The sequence below is a fragment of the Monomorium pharaonis genome, chromosome 8 (assembly GCF_013373865.1).
Source record: "Monomorium pharaonis isolate MP-MQ-018 chromosome 8, ASM1337386v2, whole genome shotgun sequence".
Lineage (NCBI taxonomy): Eukaryota > Metazoa > Arthropoda > Insecta > Hymenoptera > Formicidae > Monomorium > Monomorium pharaonis.
Window position 1 is genome coordinate 10,918,742 of NC_050474.1, and position 21,943 is coordinate 10,940,684.

Below are 21,943 nucleotides of genomic sequence, written 5' to 3' on the forward strand. Positions count from 1 at the left end.
TTGGAAAAAAGGACTTCAATAATGATAGTTGAATTTTGTTAAAATAACATTTCTTGTGTAACTTTATATGCATTTTTTTATTCTTTTGTTACATCCGGCAGACTTGACGATTTCTCTTGTTTGCTGAGCTTTAAAAAATAAGCAAAGAGGATTCGTATCCCGACGGTTTTTGATGACCCTAAAACGAGTTTACTCAATTATCATGTTTAAAGTTTGAGAAATTTAGTGAAGACTGATAGATAGAATTGGAATTTTATGCTGAGACAGTGTCTAGACCTTAGGGACGGAGAAAACTGGAGCCATGAGACTCAGGGCTTTTAGTTTTATTTAAGGAAAAAATAAAATTGTATTGAGATAGTAACACAGTTTCTCCGTCTTTGGACAATGCTCTAGCACGTTTTGGACCTAACTGTCATCGACCGTCGGATGGGGTTTAGAGTTTTGGTCTCAATGTTGAAACTTTAAAGACGAAAAAACAGAAGTTTAACTTTTAGAGAGCACACGGGGTATGGTATATCCCGTATGCAAATTATGCGTTTCAATAAGTCCTATTAAAATGAAAAAAAAAACATGAAAATTATAATCTATATTTTTTTCTATAAAATCGTCATTTTTATTTCTTATTGTTTACTACAATTTTTTAAATAATGTTAAATTTTAAAAATTATTATGAAACTTATTAAACCTTAAATTCATGTAATAAACTTTATTCAGTAATTTTTTTGCAATAAAATATTAAATAGCATCATTACAGCATGCATTTAAAAATCTGGGGTATGCCATGCTTCGTATGCTCTTTACGTAATTTTTCGGAATGTGCCCTTTAAAGTAGAACTGTTAGTTTTTGAAACCTTTGAATATTTGAAGCTTCGAAAAATTCGAAGTGACGAAGGATTAGAAGTGACAAAGAATCCTTCGAAGCTTCGAATATTCAAAGAATTTGGAAGAGTGAAGACTTCGATTTTTAAAGATTCGATTCCATTGTTATATAAATTGTTATGTGAAAGAAGAAAGAGAAAGAGAGAAATACATATAGAGGGAAAAAAGAGAGAGAAAGGTGCAATAAAAAAACGAAAGCTTAACATTACTAAATATTTTTATTTTTTAACAAAACGGAATATTTTTATTTTATATTAATATTCTATCATTTTATGTTAATATTATTCTAATTTTCTTGTAATGAGCTTTTAAAATAGAGAAATGTATAAATAAATAAAAAAACAAACAGGTAAATAAGTAAACAAATAATAATTTTCAAAATTAATACAAATAATTTCTATTTCTATTTTCGGTTGCTAAACAATTTCGTTGATATTTTCGGCCGTTGAAAAAACTCTCTCTGAGGTGACGGAGGTGGCACGAATACATAAATATTTTTTATCTAATTGTGCCACGAATGGAATTTTTTTCATTAGATTTCCATCATTCAAATGGGTCCATGTTCATGCCCATTTCTGGTTCTGATAAATGTCTTTTGTATCGCTCAGCAGCTGAGAATTTTTCATTTTTAGCGCGCTTGAATAGAAAATCAAGAGCACTTGCATTTTTAATTCTAGCTTTTTCACTTTTGGTTGGACACAAAGTTTCAATTTCAATCTCCTGTTAATTCGTATTATTACTTTTACCATTACTGATTTAGCTAGCAGTCCTTTAAATCTAGAAGTCTTAGTCTAAGAAGTATGCTTTTTGAGACACTTGAATCTCATTTTGTGAATCCCAATCTAGATGAAATCAATCTAACAACTGCTTAGATAACTCCTTTATTATCGGAGTAATCGTTCCATTTTTTATATATTTATTTAAAGCAGGAGTTAAATGATTATCAATTAAAGTGCGCACAATCGGATTTACTATTGAAAGTGTCTCTCTCAATAAAACCGTTATAGCAACCTCGAAAGGTTTTAGGACCTTTACTAAGGACTTTAAAATGCTCCAATCATTTTCTTGCATTTTTAAAGCTTGAGCTTGTTGCGATTTTGTTACGGCTTTGTCTTTAGCATATTTGTAATGGCGCTGCGGGTTTCAATGAGCTTTTTAGCTATTTGTAGGTCAGTATTCCAGCGTGTGCGAACATTTTGAATCAATTTAAGTTTTGGTAAAGCTAGCTGTTCCTGTTTTAGGAACTGCGAAATTTTTTTAAGCAAAAGCAGAATGTCGAAAATAAAATACAACTTTATTGGCTTTTGTTAATAAATTATATACATCTCATTGATTAAAGGCGTTTTGTATTGCTAAATAAATTGTATGAGCACAAGTAACATTCACCTGTTGTACCTTACGATGCAACAAATATATTTTTTGCGATCGTTCCTGCCGAAGGAGTTGAAACTTGCAAAGAGAGTGTTGTTGAAGGCCAGGTCCACAAGTCACAGAGAGGGAGCGGTCCATTTGAACCGTGTGCAAATGGACCCTCTGATCAATTTTTAACACGCGCGGTTGTCGGAGATGCCGCGTCGTTTTTCACGCGTCGCGATAAAATACAGCATAATGATAGCGCGTTACTTGATCGCTCGTTCGAGATTCGTTCTCCCGGCTAAGTTCCGGATGTTAATTTGTCTAAGACCCGCACTTAATATTCACTTGCGGGACACGCGTAACGGCGCGATTGATTAGTAACTGACTCGCTGCCTGCTAATGGGCAGCCGCTTAAATAATGCCGCGAGATAGGCATATTGGAGAAATATTGGCAGGAAATATTCGCGAGAGCTTAGCAACAATTGCCAAGTTGCAAATATACATTTCCGGTGGAAATGTGGTGTGATTGTTACTAAGCTGAGATTGGTAAAATTCCGAGCAATGCCTGGTGCGTTGACTGGTGCGATGGCCGGCCGGCAGTGTACGAGGCACGTATTACTTGACACTTCGCGATAGTAAGATTTCTTGGTTACGATATGCTATTCTTATATTAGTATATCTTTATTTTAGTATTATAATATAAGTTGTGAGTGATTCTGTCTCACTCATAACAGACTCGAACGTGTGGTATAAGGTTTATATAAGATAAAATAATTGCCGTAGTAAATGATAATGCGAGAAATAATTGTATTAGCTAATACAATTTCTCACATTATTATTTACTACGGCAATTATTTTATCTTCAATGGTATATTGCGAACTAACATTTTGTAAACTGTCTGCAAGATTTTTTACTGTATGACGTTTTTCAAGCTCTTCAGTACTGATATTAGTTCAAGATGTATCGTTTTTGTTGCTAAGCATACGAACAGTGATAGGTATACCTTATCGGTTTTATTACGCAAAATTTTTATATTAAACGGTCCTGCGTAATCTACGCTTGTATTAAGGAAAGGCCTGTCGGGTGTTACGCGTGCGAATGGTAAACTTACTATTAAATGGTTTGCAGTTGTCGGCCTTGTGCGAAAACATACAACGCATTTTTTAAATGTACGTATCGTGTCTCTGCCATCTATTGACCAGTAGTTTTTGCGCATGGTAGCTAAAATTGCCTGAGGTCCTGTGTGTAAATTTTGATAATGCGTATCCCTAATTGTTAAATCAGTGAGGTAATTTTTGCTTGGCAATATGATCGGATGCTTTTGTTCATATTGTATTGGTGCGTGATGGAGCTTTCCCCACACGCGAATGATTCCAAGTGAATCTAGTAGGGGGTGTAAGTTTAGTAACTTGCTTTTGGAATCTAGTGGTAATTGTTTGCAAATGTTGTGCAATTCCTGTGAAAACTCCTTTGCTTGACAGATTTTGAGAACTGCGATTATCGCCTTATTTATTTCGTTGATTGTCAGCGGTCCTTGTATTTTTTCTGCACCTTTTTTTGTATTATTTTTGAAACGTAGGCAATAGGTCACGGCCCTTTTTAATTTTGTAAATGACAAGAATGGTATGCCAATGTCCTTATTGCGCGGGCTTCAGGTAAGTCTGACGTTTCGTCTTTACAATCGTACGGCGGCATTGTTGTGTCACGCTGCAGAAATCTCTTCCACCATATTGCTACGCTTGCGTCGCGGAATGGAAAAGACACTCACTTTAACCTTAAACAAACAGCTTTATTACGAGTGAAAGAATACACGTCAAACTCAGAGCAAGTCCGAGATTCAACTCGTTGTTTACATGCGTTGTCAAGCTCTTGACAGCTGACAACACTCCGTCTCGGAAATCAATGTTTCAATCGGTCAGAACAGCTGACCGATCCAAAGGGGCGTAACACTACCCCCTCTCCTTCAAAAGTTGTCGTCCCGGCAATTTCGTTTTAAAGAAAAATCTTCCAGCTGCAATGTTTCAGAAACCACGACCTCTTTGGCCTACTGACTGAATTTTCGAATCGTCGTTTCAGATCCAACATCCAGCTTAGTCAAATCCTCAACCAGTGAAGTTTCAGGAGCCACGACTTAGCTTTTCCTCAGACTGTCGCCCGAGTTCGTACCAGACTCCAACATCCGACTTCTTTCGCTTAGAAATCTCTTCAGAGGTCTCTTTTTGTCCACCACTTGAAACTTCTCTTCTCTAAGACATCCTCTCCGGATTTTTCCTCCTCATGAGGTGTACACTTATCGACGGGTTCTCCTTCAAGAAATTTCTTCTCGTGGGGACCTCTTCGATTCCTAAATCTTCGGACAAGAGGGGGGGAATATTCCCGTAGACTCTTCGTTTTCATGAGCGCCCCGAGTCCCTGCCTTGGCATTCGCCTTGAGGCCAACGGGAAAACCACGGTCAAAAACCGCGGGCAAGGCAATCTTCTAAAAATAAAAATTTCTCCCGCGAGGAAAGAATAATACACTTAGAAGTATCCTTCGGAACAGTTCCCAAGAAGATCTTCCACTTGTCCTTCACTCTACGATGAGAAACTCTGTAAAACCAAACAGAAACAAGGGCAGAACAACAAAATTAACTTTAAACTTAGTTACTAACACGTCTAAATTTCTAAAAGCTCCGGGCTCTAACTTCCTAGCCTGCTCTAAATCTATTTACATTAAACTATCTCCCTTTCCCTAAAAGGAGTTAATCTGTCAAAATGAACAATTTTATTACGATGTTTAGGAGACTTGCGTATACAATAGACTACTTCACTTAGCTTTTTAATTATAATATAAGGTCCATCCTAATTCCTCTGTAACTTCGAAGCTAAACCTTTCGTTCTCTAAGGATTGAACAATCAAATCTTTTGACCTTCCTGAAATAAAACTTGTCTTGCTTTCGTATCGTAACGCGCCTTCACACGTGAAAAACAAATATCTAAACGCTTCCTAACTATAAAACCAACTTCCTCGAGCTTTTGTCGAAGATCTCTCACATAACGTCCCAGCGAAAGAGGTTCATTCGCTCCAGGAGGACTTCCTCGCAAAAGATCAAAAGGCGTTCTTAGATCTCGTCCTAAATAAAGCTCAGCAGGAGTCAGGCCGGTTGCTTCATGTTTCGAAGAACGATAAGCCAAAAGGTACATTGGAATCCAGAGATCCCAATTCTTCTGACTCTAAGAAACGTACTTCACTAAAAAGTTGGTGATGGTTTGGTGTTGGCGTTCCACTCGATTAGATTGAGGGTGAAGAGAAGTGGTCCTAGTTTTCTTAATTCCGAGGCGCACATAAGCTCAGAAAAGAGTGCTGACTCAAAGTTTCTTCCTTGATCAGTGTGAATTCTAAAGGTACTCCGTGCCTAGAGACCACTTGGTTTACGAAGACTTTTGCTACCGTCTTTGCTCTGATGTTATTCAGAGGAAAAGCCTTAGCCCACATAAAACAGTCCACAATAACAAGTAAATATTTGTTTCCCGAAAAGAAAGTAAAAAGTGGTCCTAAAATGTCCATCTGTACTCTTTCAAATGGAGTGCCAACGTTGTAAATTTGTAGAGGGAACTTTTCCTTTTCGGAAGAAGCTTTCCTAGAAATACAAACGTCACAACAAGATTTACACCATTTCTCAACGTCTTGCTTACAGGTTACCCAGAAGAAACGTTTCCGAATTCTCTCAAGTGTCTTATTAACACCAAAGTGTCCGTTCGAAGAAGAATCATGGGCTAGCGTCAAAATTTCTTTTATATGACTATGAGGGACATAAGCTGAAGAGTAGTCGATTTCAAATTAGAGGCGAAATTCCTGTATAGAATTCCGTTCTGGAGACAGAGAGTTTCTCAATAAGACCGATGTACCCGACAAGAAACATCTCGCGAAGAAAATTCTGCACGCGGAGGAACTTCTCCCGCCTCCTTACCATGAATGAAAGTCGCTATGCAAGGATCCTCTCTCTGATCCTTGCGCCATTCCGCTAACAAGGGAACCTCGCGAACTCGAAAATTCTGATTTTAATGAAACTTGGCATAAATGTAGAGGGGGTAAATACATGAATTTAGAAATTTATCGTAGCTGCCCATAAACGGTTTAAAGGGGTAAAACCACCCTTCAAAGATTGAGACATTTTTCGTTTTCTCGATATATCTCGTAAACTAAACAAAATATTAAAAAATGTTTTATAAAAAAGTTTTACAATAAAAGTACTTCTATCTAACTACAGTAATTAAATTAAAAAAAATTTTTTTTAAACAATTGTTTTTTAATTAAAAAAAAATTTTTTTTTTAATTTTATTAATGTAGTTAGATAGAGATATTGTTGCCATAAAACTTTTGTATAAAACATTTTTTGATATCTCCAATACTTTTCGAGATATATTGGAAAAAGCAAAAATCTGCTCTACGCTATGCACTGAAAAAAGCATGAGAGAATGCGATAGCACCGCGACGGAGAGCGTTAAAAAATATTTTAAAGAAATTTTTTATTAAGGTTTATTTATGATATTGAATATAATATAAGATACTAAAAATATAATAAAATAAAGTAATATAAAATAATATTTTGTATAATATAATGGTAAATATACCGATGAGGGGAGCCAGCCCCGATGACCTTGGCCTTGACATATGTTGTCAAAGTCACCCTCCTGAGTGACCTTGAAAAGATTTTAGCCGTCGCTCGTGATTCGTTAAAAAGTTATTAACAAAAAAAGTTTCATAAATACGACACATAATTATTCAGTATAGGAGTATATCAGATGAGTTTGCAACTTTCCACGCGTAGCGAGGTCCACCCTTCCTGCTTACAGAGCGAAACGACGTCCACGCCTGCACTTTACCACAAGGGTTTGCGACCCAATAGATTTGAAATTGTGGCCAAATATCAAATTTAAAATGTTTGGGTTAGGTTAAAAAAAAATCCGGGGAGGGGGTGCATTGGGAGGGGCGGAGCCCCTCCCCCGCCCACGCGTTTTCTAAAAATAACCCAACCAATTTTATGTCTCTATTTGGATAATGCGAAAACATTAAAATGGAGAAGATGTTAGTGGATCTTGCTTCGCGTAAAAAGTCAAAAATCCATATGGTACAGTACATAAATACTTTATTCAATAACATTATTATTAATGGGATAAATTTTGCTCATTATTTCAAAAAATGCGTCAATTCTTTTTTCAAAAGAAAATGTTCTTTTGAATAAAAATTCAGCAACATAATGTTCATAATGTTTCTTGCTAAGCCCGTATCGTGGAATTGCGCCACGCATATCACGCCATACTCTTTCAATATTTTGCGTATGGCAACCAGTTGCAGGATCCACAAAATTTTGCGAATGGTTAACACTCATATGAACATAATTATGTTGACTAATTGAAGAATATCCACGCCAACAATCACTATATATTGTGGTTTCTGGTAATATATGACGGCGTATTTCTCTTATTAAGACAGATTCAGTACGATTTTCTATTGGAATTACAAAAATACGACCACTTCCTCGTTCATAGCCTCCAAAAACCCATTGTCCTTGTATAATTCGGCCACGATTATACTTTCGCTTTCCAATTTTGGCCTCATCGATTTCTACTATTTTTTCTGGACCACCCAAAATCAAGTCTTGCTTCAACCATTGTGCCAACAACTAAAATACATGTATGTTTAAAACAAATAAATAAAACAAAAAAATAGACCATATATTATAATTACTGTAATTACTTCTCGACAAAAATTGGTCCAATCCACTACACTATTTGGATTCATCTCTAATTCAAATTGTAAAAACTGTTGTCGAGGTGGATGTAACATTAAAAAATAGGCAATGAATCGACATGCTTTTATTAAGCCTAATCGAAAACGGGAAAAGAATGTCCCATTAAATGGGCTTAATTTGAAATTGCATGTCTTTCTTTGTCTCTTTCGTCCACGAATAACTTTATAATAATGCCCAGTACAATGAAATAACGTAATATTTTCATAATCTATTTCAAGAGTCTTCTTACATCGCGGACATTCAATGATTCGTCTAATTAAATTATTTTCACAAAGATAACGCACTAATTCTTCGTAATTGTTGGTTAAATGGAGAAACTCGTGAAGTCGCATGTTTATATCTTGAGATACCTCTTAATACTGACTATAAGAATTCCTAAGTCTAAGTATGATTCTGTTATTATCACGTGTTCATATAAATATATACATTTCATAAATACGGTAAAAGTGCTGAATGAGTTTGCGACTTTCCACGTCAAACAAGATCCACACTGTTCGTTTTCAATGTTTTTGCATTATCCTAATAGCGACAAAATTGGTTGGATTATTCTTAAAAAACGCGTGGGCGGGGGAGGGGCTCCGCCCCTCCCCCCGCACCCCCTCCCCGGATTTTTTTTTAACCTAACCCAAACATTTTAAATTTGATATTTGGTCACAATTTCAAATCTATTGGGTCGCAAACCCTTGTGGTAAAGTGCAGGCGTGGACGTCGTTTCGCTCTGTAAGCAGGAAGGGTGGACCTCGCTACGCGTGGAAAGTTGCAAACTCATCTGATATACTCCTATACTGAATAATTATGTGTCGTATTTATGAAACTTTTTTTGTTAATAACTTTTTAACGAATCACGAGCGACGGCTAAAATCTTTTCAAGGTCACTCAGGAGGGTGACTTTGACAACATATGTCAAGGCCAAGGTCATCGGGGCTGGCTCCCCTCATCGGTATATTTACCAATGTTTTATACAAAAGTTTTATGGCAACAATATCTCTATCTAACTACATTAATAAAATTAAAAAAAAAAAATTTTTTTTTAATTAAAAAACAATTGTTTAAAAAAAATTTTTTTTAATTTAATTACTGTAGTTAGATAGAAGTACTTTTATTGTAAAACTTTTGTATAAAACATTTTTTAATATTTTGTTTAGTTTACGAGATATATCGAGAAAACGAAAAATGTCTCAATCTTTGAAGGGTGGTTTTACCCCTTTAAACCGTTTATGGGCAGCTACAATAAATTTCTAAATTCATGTATTTACCCCCTCTACATTTATGCCAAGTTTCATTAAAATCAGAATTTTCGAGTTCGCGAGGTTCTCTTGTAAGTCATTCTCGGGGATGATAATTCGCGCTATCGTGTCCACCGGCTCCTGGAGATTTTCCCCTTTCATTTTGGCACAATACCTGCATCCTGAAGATTCACACATCCGTCGAGACATTCCTGCGTTTTCGTGAGACTGGCCTTTTCGATAGATAACCTCGAACTCGAAACGCTGAAGCTTTTCCAACCAACGAGGAAGTTGTCCTTCCAATTCTTTAAAAGACATTAGCCACCTTAAAGAAACATGATCAGTACGTATAAAGAATTTTCGACCAAATAAATAATAAGAAAAGGATTTAACTGACTCGACAATGGCCAAAAGTTCGCGGCGAGTTACACAATTATTCCTTTCAGCTTTATTCAAAGCTGCGACTGAAATACGCGATAACTCTTCCCATTTCAGCTTGTCTTTGCGAAAGAATCGTACCAATACCATTATTCGAGGCATCGGTATCTAAGATAAATTCTTTTTCCTCGCTAAAGAAAGAAAGAATAGGAGAAGAGGATAAAATGCTTTTTAGTTTGTCAAATGCATCCTGACATTTTTTTTCCCCAAAAAATTTGACTTTATCTTCAATAAGTACAAAAAGTGACTTCGCAACAGAAGAGAAACCTTTCACGAATTTACGGTAGTACGAGCAAAATCCCAGAAAACTGCGCAACTGCTTTTTAGTATGCGGAACTGGCCAATCTTTTAAAGTAGTAATTTTATCAGGATCGGTAATAATGCCACTCGCGGAAATGACATGACTTAAGTATTTAACGTTTTTAGAAAAGAAGACGCATTTTCCAGGATTAATCTTTAAATTGACTTCACAAGAATTCGTTGAAAAATTATTTTAAGATTTTTTAACATTTCTTCAAAATTTTTCCCGAAAACAATTACGTCATTCAAATAGACAAGACTGTAACGGTTCACCTTTCCCGAATGCCTCGGACAGGCTCGCCGGGTACCAGGATTCGAGAGAAGGGGGGAAACCCGCGCACGCCGATATTAAATCAATATACCTTGTAACCATGCTTGCGAGCGACGGCTAACTTCGCCTCCGTCCCTGGTCGCGGCCCGAGTGTCGGGGCGACCGTTTCTAGTAAGGTTTTCTACACAAATATTCGGTTGGGCGTTAGGTACGTTAAGTGTACCACTCTTCTCGTAATTTGCGGGAGATTGCTCTCAAATTAACTAAGTCGCGAAAAGAATAAGCCTCGTAGGCGACCGGGGAGTTAGCGGCTCCGATAGCCAGCTACTCAGCCCTAAAATGGTAGTAGGGGGGGGGGGTTCGGCGCGGGCAGATGGAATCGGGAAGGCGAGAGAACTATTGATACAACGTAAATTTAACAATAAAATTAACAAATATATTTGACAGTAAGTAATACAGAATTAGACGGCTCTATTGGGCGACAATGGTGACTCACGCACGTTGCAAGATGACGATCGCTTGAAATCAAGTATCACGAAAACAAGATAATTAACGGACGAATTATTTTGCGTACGCGAGAATTCTCCGACTTGTCTACGCTTTATCCTGCGGATTATCCTGCGCTTTATCCTGCGCTTTATCGCTGAACTCCCGATAGGATAACGGCTTCGCCAAGGGCGAACGGGACGAACAGTAACTCCGAGTCCGCGCGGCACGCGAGGGACTCGTGCTCTTCCGCACGTTAAAGAATCTTGCGAGTAATCTGCGCAATAATTATTATTCGTTCGCCAACGAGAACAATCAAGGTTTCTAACAATAAAGTGTAAATGCGCGCCAATTCACAGCGCGGTTAATAACTTGTGACACGACTACAAAACGAAATTACAATTGACTCGGCTGCGGATCGGGACGCACACGCAACATAATGATAACACGAAACGAACAGCACGGAGCGAACTCACGCGGGCGGGTGCGATCGGGCGAGGTGGCGATGCTCCAAAAATTTCGCGCTCCTTCGCAACGTTACTCCAGTGTTCGGGACATACGGTAATAAACTCGCGAATCTTCCGCGACTCACCCAACCGCGAAATCGGTGGCTTTACAAAGTATTACTACGCTCGTCTCACCAAGTCACCTCCTTCTCGCCTGCCTCGTCCAGGTCGGGATATTCTCCGGCTTCTGCGTCCTCTCTTACAAGATTCGCTCAAGACTCCGGATTGCACGCACTTTATCAGCTAACGTCCGCAACACGAATGAGAAATCCTAGATCCCGCGGGGGCCGCTTGGCGACGCGCCCCGCCTTGCCTCCGATACTCCGGGCCCTTATTGGTCGATTTTCCAAAAATCGATTTTCGCGCAGCGCGTGGCGTGCAGGCTGATCGATCCAGGCGCGGTAGTCGATATTGGGCCCCGTGCGCGGGAATTTCTGGCGCTTTCCTCTGGCAGATTCCTTTCTCCTGGCCGGGCGCCTTCTTTGCCACCGGGGCGTTATTTCCTTCTCGACAAGGGCGTTCACTGATGTCAAATTGTCGTGATCTCCGTCGGGACTAGCGCGGGATCGGATTCGTAGGCGCCCCGTCGGAACATCAGCCTCGCGCGCCTTCGCTGGATCCTGAAAGCGTGATTTGGAGGCAGTATTGGAATTCTTACGTGATGAAAATTGTAGGTAAGACAAGGGCGGTATTACCTGTGGACCCCCGCTCGAAAAGGGTCTCCGTTACTCCCTCGATGTCCGCTCACCTGGTAACCTCCGGGAATGTTCTCTGTCGAGACGAGACGCCCCAAAAATTATAAGATCGATCGCCGTGGCCACCGATTTCCGCCGCACTCGCGATGCAGCACTCGCAAAAATCTTAACGATTAATAAGCAGACAACACACGGGACGTCACAGACACAAAAACACGCGACAGCACGCTTTCATGGTGGAAGAATGTAAGGTGACCCCTTTCTTGTAACGAATTTGGGATAGTTCTGTGCAAGGTACCAGGTACGGCCATATTCAACGTCACAGGCATGGCTGCGCCCATGCCGCCCATGGTCGGACGTTGCACGTCACACATGTCGCACGTCGCGTAATTAATAAAATCGCGTATGTTACGTATGCTGCCGCATCTCCAGGACAGTTAATATTTCTTAAATCTCGTCAGCATTGTGCCATATGTTTTCCTCTGGCTGAAGTAAGTTTAATCTCTATTCCATTATCTTAAATTTCAGGTTATTCTTATTCACGTGAGGTTGCATTATGAAGTGAAAACAAAAAAAGATGAGAAAAATTACAAATATAAAAAAATAATGCAGACCTTGGAATGTAATTTGTTTAAAAAAATAATCCTTTTATAATAATAAACCATAAAATACATAGAAATATGTATAAGAATATTTTTACAAAGATTTTGTATAGTTCCTTTATATTATGTTTGAATATTTATTCCTCTGAATTTTGTATAATTTTTACTTCTTTATGAAATAAAATATTTTTAACGTTTTATTTTTATGATTATTTTATATTTATTTTATTTCTGAATCTAAATATTTGAAATTTAATTCAAATATTTAGATTCGTTTATATTTTGTTTGTTGTAAAATATATTTCTACTTTTTTTCTACTATTTTTAATTTTACTATTACAATGTATTTTTACTTAATTAAATTAAAATTAAAATGTATCAAATGTTACTACAAAAAGTCGCAAATAAAATTAGATAATTTTATTTTTAAAAAATTACTTTTATTAGTTTATAATTATTTTTCATAATTTACATGTATATTTTAATCTACTTTTTATTATTAAATATCAAGATTAAGTATAAATTAAAAAATTTTGAACTAAATATAGTTAATATTATAGTTTATAGAATTAATTTTATTACATTAAAAATTGTATAAACAAAAAACCAACTTTATCAAAAGTTATGTAAAATTAAATTAAAAAGTAATTTTTAAACGCATTATTTATATTAAATTAGAATATCGTAATTTTTTAAAAATTATCTTATAGTAAAAATAACGAAACAATCACAATTTAAACACAAAAATAAGTTAAACCAATAATAATACGTATGCCAAATTCAAATTGCCGCGACAAGATGGCGGTATCTGGAACTAAAGACCTATAATCAAAGATGCGCCAATGGCCCCCCACCATGACTGCTATCTACCATCTTGTACCCATACGGTGACTGGATGGGGGCTGAGGCCGGGGGCTGGGATCTGGGGCTGGGGTCTGGAGTAGTGGAGATAGTAAACAATGCGAGCCTGCTCCAAGTTGTACGCAGTCATATAACAGATGCAAATTTAATTTTTCTTGTTCTTCCTGAGTGTATCGTCAAAATATAGTGACCCTAGAATGCAGAGATTGAATTACCTTATAATTTCTGACACATATTCCTTTAACCTATACTGCTCAACACAGAGCACTCTCCCCTCTTCCTCGCCCAGCGTGGGTACGCAATGGCGGATAAACCATGTGACTCAAGTGACCAATCAAAATTGTGTTCGCCATTAGCGAATCTTTGATTATAGGTCTTTATCTGGAGCACATTTCTTATTGGTTGTTAGACCCATATGCGCAAGAACACACCTTGTATTCTTCCACCATGACGCTTTTGCATCCGTTCCCGAGCGGGAGGACGCAGGATCCGCGTGATGTTAACGCGTAAGGGCCACTAAGGCCCTTGTGACGAACAGCAGCCTGCGGCTGTCACGTCACAACCTTTATTAGAAACCTTAGCCTAACTTATATATTGCTTATGCTACCTTATATACTTGTCTACGGGGATATATACAAAAATATACAGCTTAGCCTAGTAACGTTAGCCGGACGGGAGCGCGCTAATGCGCAGCACCTTAAAACGCGTTCGCGATGCGTGGTCGCCGGCGAGAACCGGGGGGCAGGGCGGCCAGGTAACTTACTCCATTGGGGACGACAAGGACAGTCGAATTCCGATAAGAACCGGGCGGCAGAACGACCAGGTGGCCTGCTCCGTCGGCGGACACAAGGATAGCTGAGTGCCGGCGAGAATCGGGCGGCAGAACGGCCAGGTGGCCTGCTCCGTCGGCGGACATAAGGATAGTCGAATGCCGGCGAGAACCGGGCGTCGGAGCGGTCCGGAGACCAACTCAGTCGACAGGACGGGATTGGTGTTAGGTTTAGATCGCACCCGGCTTATGTACCCGCCGGGGCGATCTCCACGCGCTCTCAGCTGCGTGGTGGGAATGGTTTCCCGTGGGGGAACTCTAGACTTTTGGGAAGGGCGTCCGTAGACGCCGGGTCCCGTGGTGGGGCGGATGATCGGCCCGGGACTCGTGACGTATCGTCACAAGACAAACTTTTGACAAACATTCTTTCAAAACCTTCTCCATGAGCCGCTCAAAAGTCGCGGGAGCGTTGCACAAGCCAAAGGGCATAACGATAAACTGCTAAAACCCTCTCCCGATAGAGAACGCAGTCTTTTCACGATCTTTATTTGCCAATAATTGCTTTTCAAATGTAAAGTAGAAAACCAAACATTACCTAAAAGCTGATCGAATATGTCGTCAATCCTGGGAAGGGGATAGAAGTCTTTGATAGTAATAGCATTTAATTTCCGGTAGTCCACACAGAATCTTATCGGGAGCGGTGCACACGGTTCAAATGGACACGGTGCATTTGGACACGATATCTTGTGCATGGTTCAAATGACTACGGTGCATTTGCACACTGCATTTGGACACAAAAGAAATTTTATTAAAAATGTACACCAGTTACATGCACACGTAAAATTTGGCCACCAGATCACTTGCGCACCATTCACTTGCACATCGTTCATTTGTCCACTACTCATTTGCGCACCAAGAAATGCGCACCGATCATTTGCACATGAAAAGATGCATACCGATCATTTGCACACAGAAAGTTGCGCACTGATCACTTGCACACTGAAAGATGTGCACTAATCATTTGCACACCGTTCAGTTGCACACCGTTCAATTGCACACCGTTCAATCAAACGCATATTAAATATCCATACATTATGGCTGCGTTTGTAATGTGTACATGGGTTAGCGACTTGGACGGGGTGGGTGCGGGAGGGGCCCGAAGGGAAGGGGGGGGCCTTGCACCCCCCCCGTGTGTGTGTGTGTGTGTGTATGTAAAGCATTCACTGCACTACATAGGTTTGCGACTTAAATAGTGTACAATTGAACGGTGTGCAACTGAGCGGTGTGCAAATAAACGGTGTCCAAAAGCACCGTGTCCAAATGAACGGTGTGCAAATAATCGGTGTGCATCTTTCCGTGTGCAAATGATCAGTGCGCATCTTTCCGTGTACAAATGATCGGTGCGCATTTCTTAGTGTGCAAATGAGTGGTGGGCAAGTGAACGATGAGCAAGTGAATGCTGTGCAAGTGATCGGTGTGCAAATAAATGGTGTGCAACTTTTACGTATCCAAGTAAACGGTGGGCATTTTTTCGTATACAAATATCCGGTGCTCAAATTTTACATGTGCATATAACTGGTGTACATTTTTAATAAAATTTCTTTTGTGTCACAGTGTCCAAATGCACCATGTCCAAATGCACCGTGGCCATTCAAACCGTGCGCAAGATATTGTGTCCAAATGCACCGTGTCCATTTGAACCGTGTCTAAGTGAGCGCCACCCATCTTATCGACCCGTCTTTTTTCCTGACCAAAACAGCAGGAGAAACTCAGGGACTTTGAGACTCCTCAATGACAGCAAGATTCTTTATATCCTCAATGATTTTTTCCACTTTCTCACGTAAATGTAAAGGAATCCGACGAGGTACCTGCTTTATTGGAGAAAAATCTTGGATATTAATAGCATGTTGAACTAAATCACAATATCCAGCAACGATCTCTTTAGAAAACACATCACAAAATTCCTCCAAGAAAATCAGAAAAATTATTTCTTTGGATTTCATCAAGATTAGACGAATTTTTAAGAGTGAATTCCTCTACAACAGAAAGAGTTCTTCTTGAAAATGCTTTCAAACGAGCAATTTCTTTTTCTGCCGGAAACAAATCAGAAAAAGCGGCATCAAAAATATTCCCCAAATTAACTCTTTTAAGAAAATCGGCACCAAATAAACAATCGTCCCAAATGCTAGCTACAATAACAGGAATTTCCATCGAAAATTTTCCAATTTGAACCGTAGCCAAGATACTCCCCTTGCAAGGAACCTTTTTCCGGTAAGGTATCTCAAAGTACAACACTCAGTTTTCAACAAAAATTCTTTACCTTCGACAAACTTCTCATTAACAACCGAAACGTCAAAACCCGTGTCGATTTAAAAGAAACAACTTCTTCCATTCAAACTCCCTCCATAAATAAAATTTTCCTTATTATTAACAAAAACATGAACAGAACGAAAAGCGTCAGCCTCATTAATAAAACGGCTGACCATCGTATGTTTTTATTTTTTTTGCATAATTTAGTACAATTAACAAACATTTATGTTTAAAAAAACTAATGTTATATTATTAATATTAGATTGTAGGTTATGGTTAATTTAATAATAACATTAATGCAAAAATTGTACTAAATTATGCAAAAAAAATAAAAACATACATTCATTGCAATGAAAGTAATAAAAAAATTAAATTATAATAACAAAGAGCATATGCACACGCCGCATAGGTAAATTATTTATTTATACGTATTTAATGTGTAAAATAAATAATAAAAAAAAAATTAATCAGAACGTTTATTTGAGGAGATGTAAAAAAATGGTTTAACTCATTAGTTTTGTCTCGCCAAGATAGCCCAGTTAAAAAAAAATCGTCTTTCTAAGACGCTTAGTTTCCGAGATATTGACGATTGAAGTAATTTGAAAGCGCCACATCAACTTTGTACGCGCTCGCCTAGCCACGCGCTAGCCGATGACGTGCGCGAGTTCGCGCACCCGACTACCGCTCTCGAGTGATACTGCTTTTGTTAACACGTTTACAGTGATCAATCTTCATGAATCGCTTCGAACTTTTTGGAAAGGTTACTTTAACTATTTAATAAGACGCTGTCAAAATTTCAGCTCTTAATATTCATAACTGTAATAACAGTGATTTAAAAAAGAAATTATCTCGGTTTCTAAATAAGCTAGGACAATGTATTTTTTTTTAATTTAAAGAAAAATTGCACCTTTCAAATGCATTTTATCTCTTTTTGATAGCATTAATATTTTAAAAGTTATTTAATTGTTAATTTGGCTTATTTTTTACACGTTTATTTGAGCCACTTAATTGCATTGCACACATTTCGCAATGCCGATATACGATACTGCAACTTTTTAAGAAGAGAAAAAACTTTGGGTCGGATTCGTGCATGCTCTCAAAAATGTAGAAATTAAATTTTAGTGGAGCGCGTTTGGAAAAATAATTGACATTACTCGAAAAGCTGTTAATATTTTTTTAATAAAATTTGGTACACTTTTTTATCGTCATGAAACCTATTTTTTCCTATTATTTCGAATGCTTCAGTTAATTTATAAGAAAGTTATTAACAATTTAAGAAACGGTCATTTTTTATAGTTTTTTCTACTTTACAACCAAACTAACTAACCGATCTTAACAAACCAAAATTATTATTGTAGATATATTTAATACCTACAACTTTTATTTAAAACTTTTTTTCGATTCCGTTTTTAGTTTACGAGTCGCAAGCAAAAAACTACTTTTTCCTTACTTCAACTCGTAATTTTGCAATAATCCTCAACTTTTTGCAAGTGGCAAATGTGCCTATCTTAATCTACGCACATTAATTGTGCTTTACGCACTGTCAAACCTGAGTCTCCAATTTTTTTACAAAAAAAGTATAATTCTATTAGACTACACTCGCGCGAGCTACCAACCGCGGACTTTTGCCTACGCGTCTTTCCTTCCCTCGGCAGACTTTTTCTCCCCTTGTTGCTTTACGTTCTGCGTGCGCCCTTCGCCCTTTTTCGCGAAATTATTATTGACATTGGATTTAAATCTTTTTCCGTAGCCGGAACTCCTTTTTTGAATAATTTTAACCTTTTGATGGCCAATTTCAACGAGAAAAATTCCTCGAGCTGGAGAGTCCTCCACACGAAATTATCCGCGAGAGCGGAAACAAATTGCGCGTAAGCAATTTTTTCGCGGACCGAAAAAGTACATTCGGGGTACGCTAAACGCGAAAGCCTTTCGAGCTTGGTTCCGAAAGAGGCATAGTCCTTCCCGTACCTCTGTCTCCAGCTAGTAAAGAGCGAATAATAATTTTGCGTAAGCTGACTTTCACCAAAACGCACTTCTAATTTCGATTTAGTTCTTCAAAACTCAACTCCTCCAAATTTTCTACAGACTCTAAAACCGCACGCGCTTTTCCCCTTAGACAAGCGGCGAGAGCGATGGATTTTCTCGTGTCATCCCAAAGATTCGCGCGCGCGATAAGGGAAAACTAAGAGGTACTCACGCAGCGGAACACTCCCGTCAAAAACGTTGAGCTTCAGCTTTAGGCCGAGTCCAGTGGACTCGCGAATCTCGCAAGAAGCCTCCGCACATGCGCCCGCGCCGTCCCCAACAGCGCACCTGCGTTTCACAACTGCACTCACGCCCGCGCACTCCCCAGCGGCGCTTCCGCGTCTCACGCCCGTCCCGCCTAAAGCGTCATCCTTTTCGCCTCTATTATTGGAAAGACTGCAAACGGCGGAGCTCCTCTTCATGACGACGCAGCGTCACGGCTAACTCCTCCTCCCTCCGCGCTTGACTCTCGCGCAACTGACGCATCTCTTCCAGGAGAGCTTTCAGAATTCCCGACTCCCGCTCCGAGTCCCGTACGTCCGTGCAGACATTCTCCGCAGCAACGAGAGCGTGGGAACGGGTCACAACAAAAGAACGGGAAACAGACATCTTCTTATTTCCAAGTATACCCTCTCTCCTCACTTCGCTCTCTACCAAACACAAGAACTCGCGCGCGTTTCACAGAATTCCGACGAACGGATCCCGGACGAGCCTCCAAAATGTTACGCTAGCGCCGCGGAAAGAAAAACACTCACTTTAATCTTAAATGAACAGCTTTATTACGAGTGAAAAAATACACGTCAAACTCAGAGCAAGTTCGAGATTCAACTCGTTGTTTACATGTATTGTCAAGCACTTGAAAGCTGATAACACTCCGTCTCGGACAGCTGACCGATCCAAGGAGCGTAACAATATATTAGTAGTTTTCAGCTTTTCGTGGTTGATCCTCTTGATAATAGATCGGCGGGGTTGTCTTGAAACTTTACATGATGCCATTGTACTTGATCAGCAATACGGTGTATTTTCGATACTCGGTTGGCCACGAAGGTATTTTATTTATTTTATTCCTGACTGATCCACGCTAATGCTATCGTGGAATCGCTCCAATAGTGTAATTCTTATACGTTATCAGTTAGTGCTTTTATAACCTTGTGGCCTAAGTTGACTAATAGGACGGCGCCGCATAACTCCAGTCTGGGCAATGTTATTTTCTTTATGGGTGCTACACACAATTTGGCGCATAACAACCTTACAATAGTTTTTCAATCCAGTTTTTTTGAGAGATGGCGCGCAAATACAGGCAGGCACCGTAGGCGTCCTGTGAGACGTCGCAAAAACCATGCAGCTCTAATTTAATGGTGTTTTCACCTATTGCCATCCGTGGGATGCTGATCGACTCTAGACAACGTATGTTTGCCTTTCAGTGTGTCCACATAGCGCTGCTTTCCTGGTCTACAATTTTGTCCCAATTGCATTTCAGCTGCCATAGGTGCTGCATGATTATCTAAGCCTTGATTATAACTGGCCCCAGCCATTCAAGTGGATCCTAAATCTGTACAATGTTAGCTAATATGCACGGCTTAGTGAGTTTCAATGGAGCCTCTAGCTTGAGCTTGTACTGAAACGTATCTGGTAGTGTTCCACCACAACTCTAAGACCTTCGTAGCTTCTCCTAATCTGACTGTTAACTTGTTGCTGAGGTTAACTTGGAACATTGGATTTCTATTTGGCAAGTTCAAACTTCGATTTGGAAAGTATAATTATGACGTCCTGCATGATTCGTCGTAAATCTTCTACCGTATTTGTTCCAGTTCAAAAGTCGTCGACGCAGAAATCTTTAGGTATTCGCTCGTCACTCTCTTGATATCTTTGGCTCATGCTTTGAGCTGTTTCTTTAAGACATCTGATGGCCAAGAATGAGGAGAATGCCATTCCATATGTTACTGTATTGAGCTGAAACGTTTTGATGGGTTCTTCCTGATTCCAACGCCATAGTATCCCCTGAAATCTGAGGTGTTCTTTGTGGACGTTAATTTGACGGTACATCTTGGTAATCGGATGACATTGCGTATTTGTATTGACTCAGACGTAAGATGATGTCAAATAAATCGTTTTGTAGATTTGGTCCAACCATGAGCAGGTTGTTTATAGATTTTCCAGTTGAAGTTTTGCAGGATGTATCAAAGACTATTCTTATTTTCGTGGTCTCGCTGTCTTTTTTTAGCACAGCATGATAGAATATATAATAGAAGACCTCATAGTTCTCCTTCTTTAGATTTAGTTCTTGTATATGATGTAACTTTAAATATTCACACATGAAGTCGTAATACTGCTGCTTTAGAGTGGGTTGCTTCTCCAATTTTAGTTCCATCGCTTTAAATCATCTTTCCGCGATATAATAAAAATCACCTAAGCCGATTGGGTCACCCTTAAATGGCAGGTTGACTATAAAACCTCCCTCCTCATTTCTGCTGTGGGTGGAAACGAAGTGAGTTTCGCAGTAATCAAATTCTTTAGAAGATCTTATCTCTTATTTTATTCCCTCAATTTATTTCCTCAATTTTTCAGAATTTCTCCAGCTGATAGTTGAGTTGCAAATTCGTTCAGACACCAGAATGCGTTTTTAGGCTCGATGGTACTCCACTAGATTGGGCGTGACCTGCCACCGTCCATCCGAGTAAGGTTTCTTGTATTATAAGTGTCCGTTTGGGCAATCGAATCTGACGGATGTATAGCAACTTCCAAAAGATGGAGGCACCTAGTAACATGTGTATATCTTTTGCAGCGTAATATTCAGGATCGGCTAATTGTATGTTGACAGGAATATTTATGCTATTTTTATCCAATTCGACTGTTGGCAAACGTTCGATAATTTTGTTGATGAAGGGAAGTTTAACTTGGAAGGTACTTGTGCGTGACCTTATAACAGTAGATACTTGTTGAATGGCATTTATAGAAGAGCTGCTGATGCCCACGACTGTCGTGTTCATAGCTTCTGGTTTTATGCCTAATAATTTGGGAGCGTCCCGTTTGCCCACGTCAATATTGGCCACGCGTCAATATTGGCCACGTCAATAATGGCCACGCGTCAATATTGGCCACGTCAATAATGGCCACGTCATTATTGTCCACGCGTTATTATTGGCCACGTCATTATTGGGCACGCGTCAATATTGGCCACGTCATTGCTGTACATGGGTTTGCGACTTGGACGGGGTGGGTGCGGGAGAGAGGGCCAAAGGCCCCTTTGCACCCCCCCCGCGGGGGGGGGGTGTGCGCGCGCGCGCGCGCAATGCATTTCTCTGCACCACATGGGTTTGCGACTTTCCACGCTAAACAAAAAAAAATTGATTAATATTGACGTGGGCAATAATAACGCGTGACCAATAGTGACGTGGCCAATATTGACGCGTGGCCAATAAT

The 21,943-nt window shown here is 39.3% G+C and overlaps 1 protein-coding gene across 1 annotated transcript in view; it reads left to right on the top strand.

The window, feature by feature from the left end:
* Positions 1 to 21,943, top strand: part of LOC105831307 (monocarboxylate transporter 10) — a 325,574-nt gene that overhangs the window by 91,493 nt on the left and 212,138 nt on the right. The window lies entirely within an intron of this gene.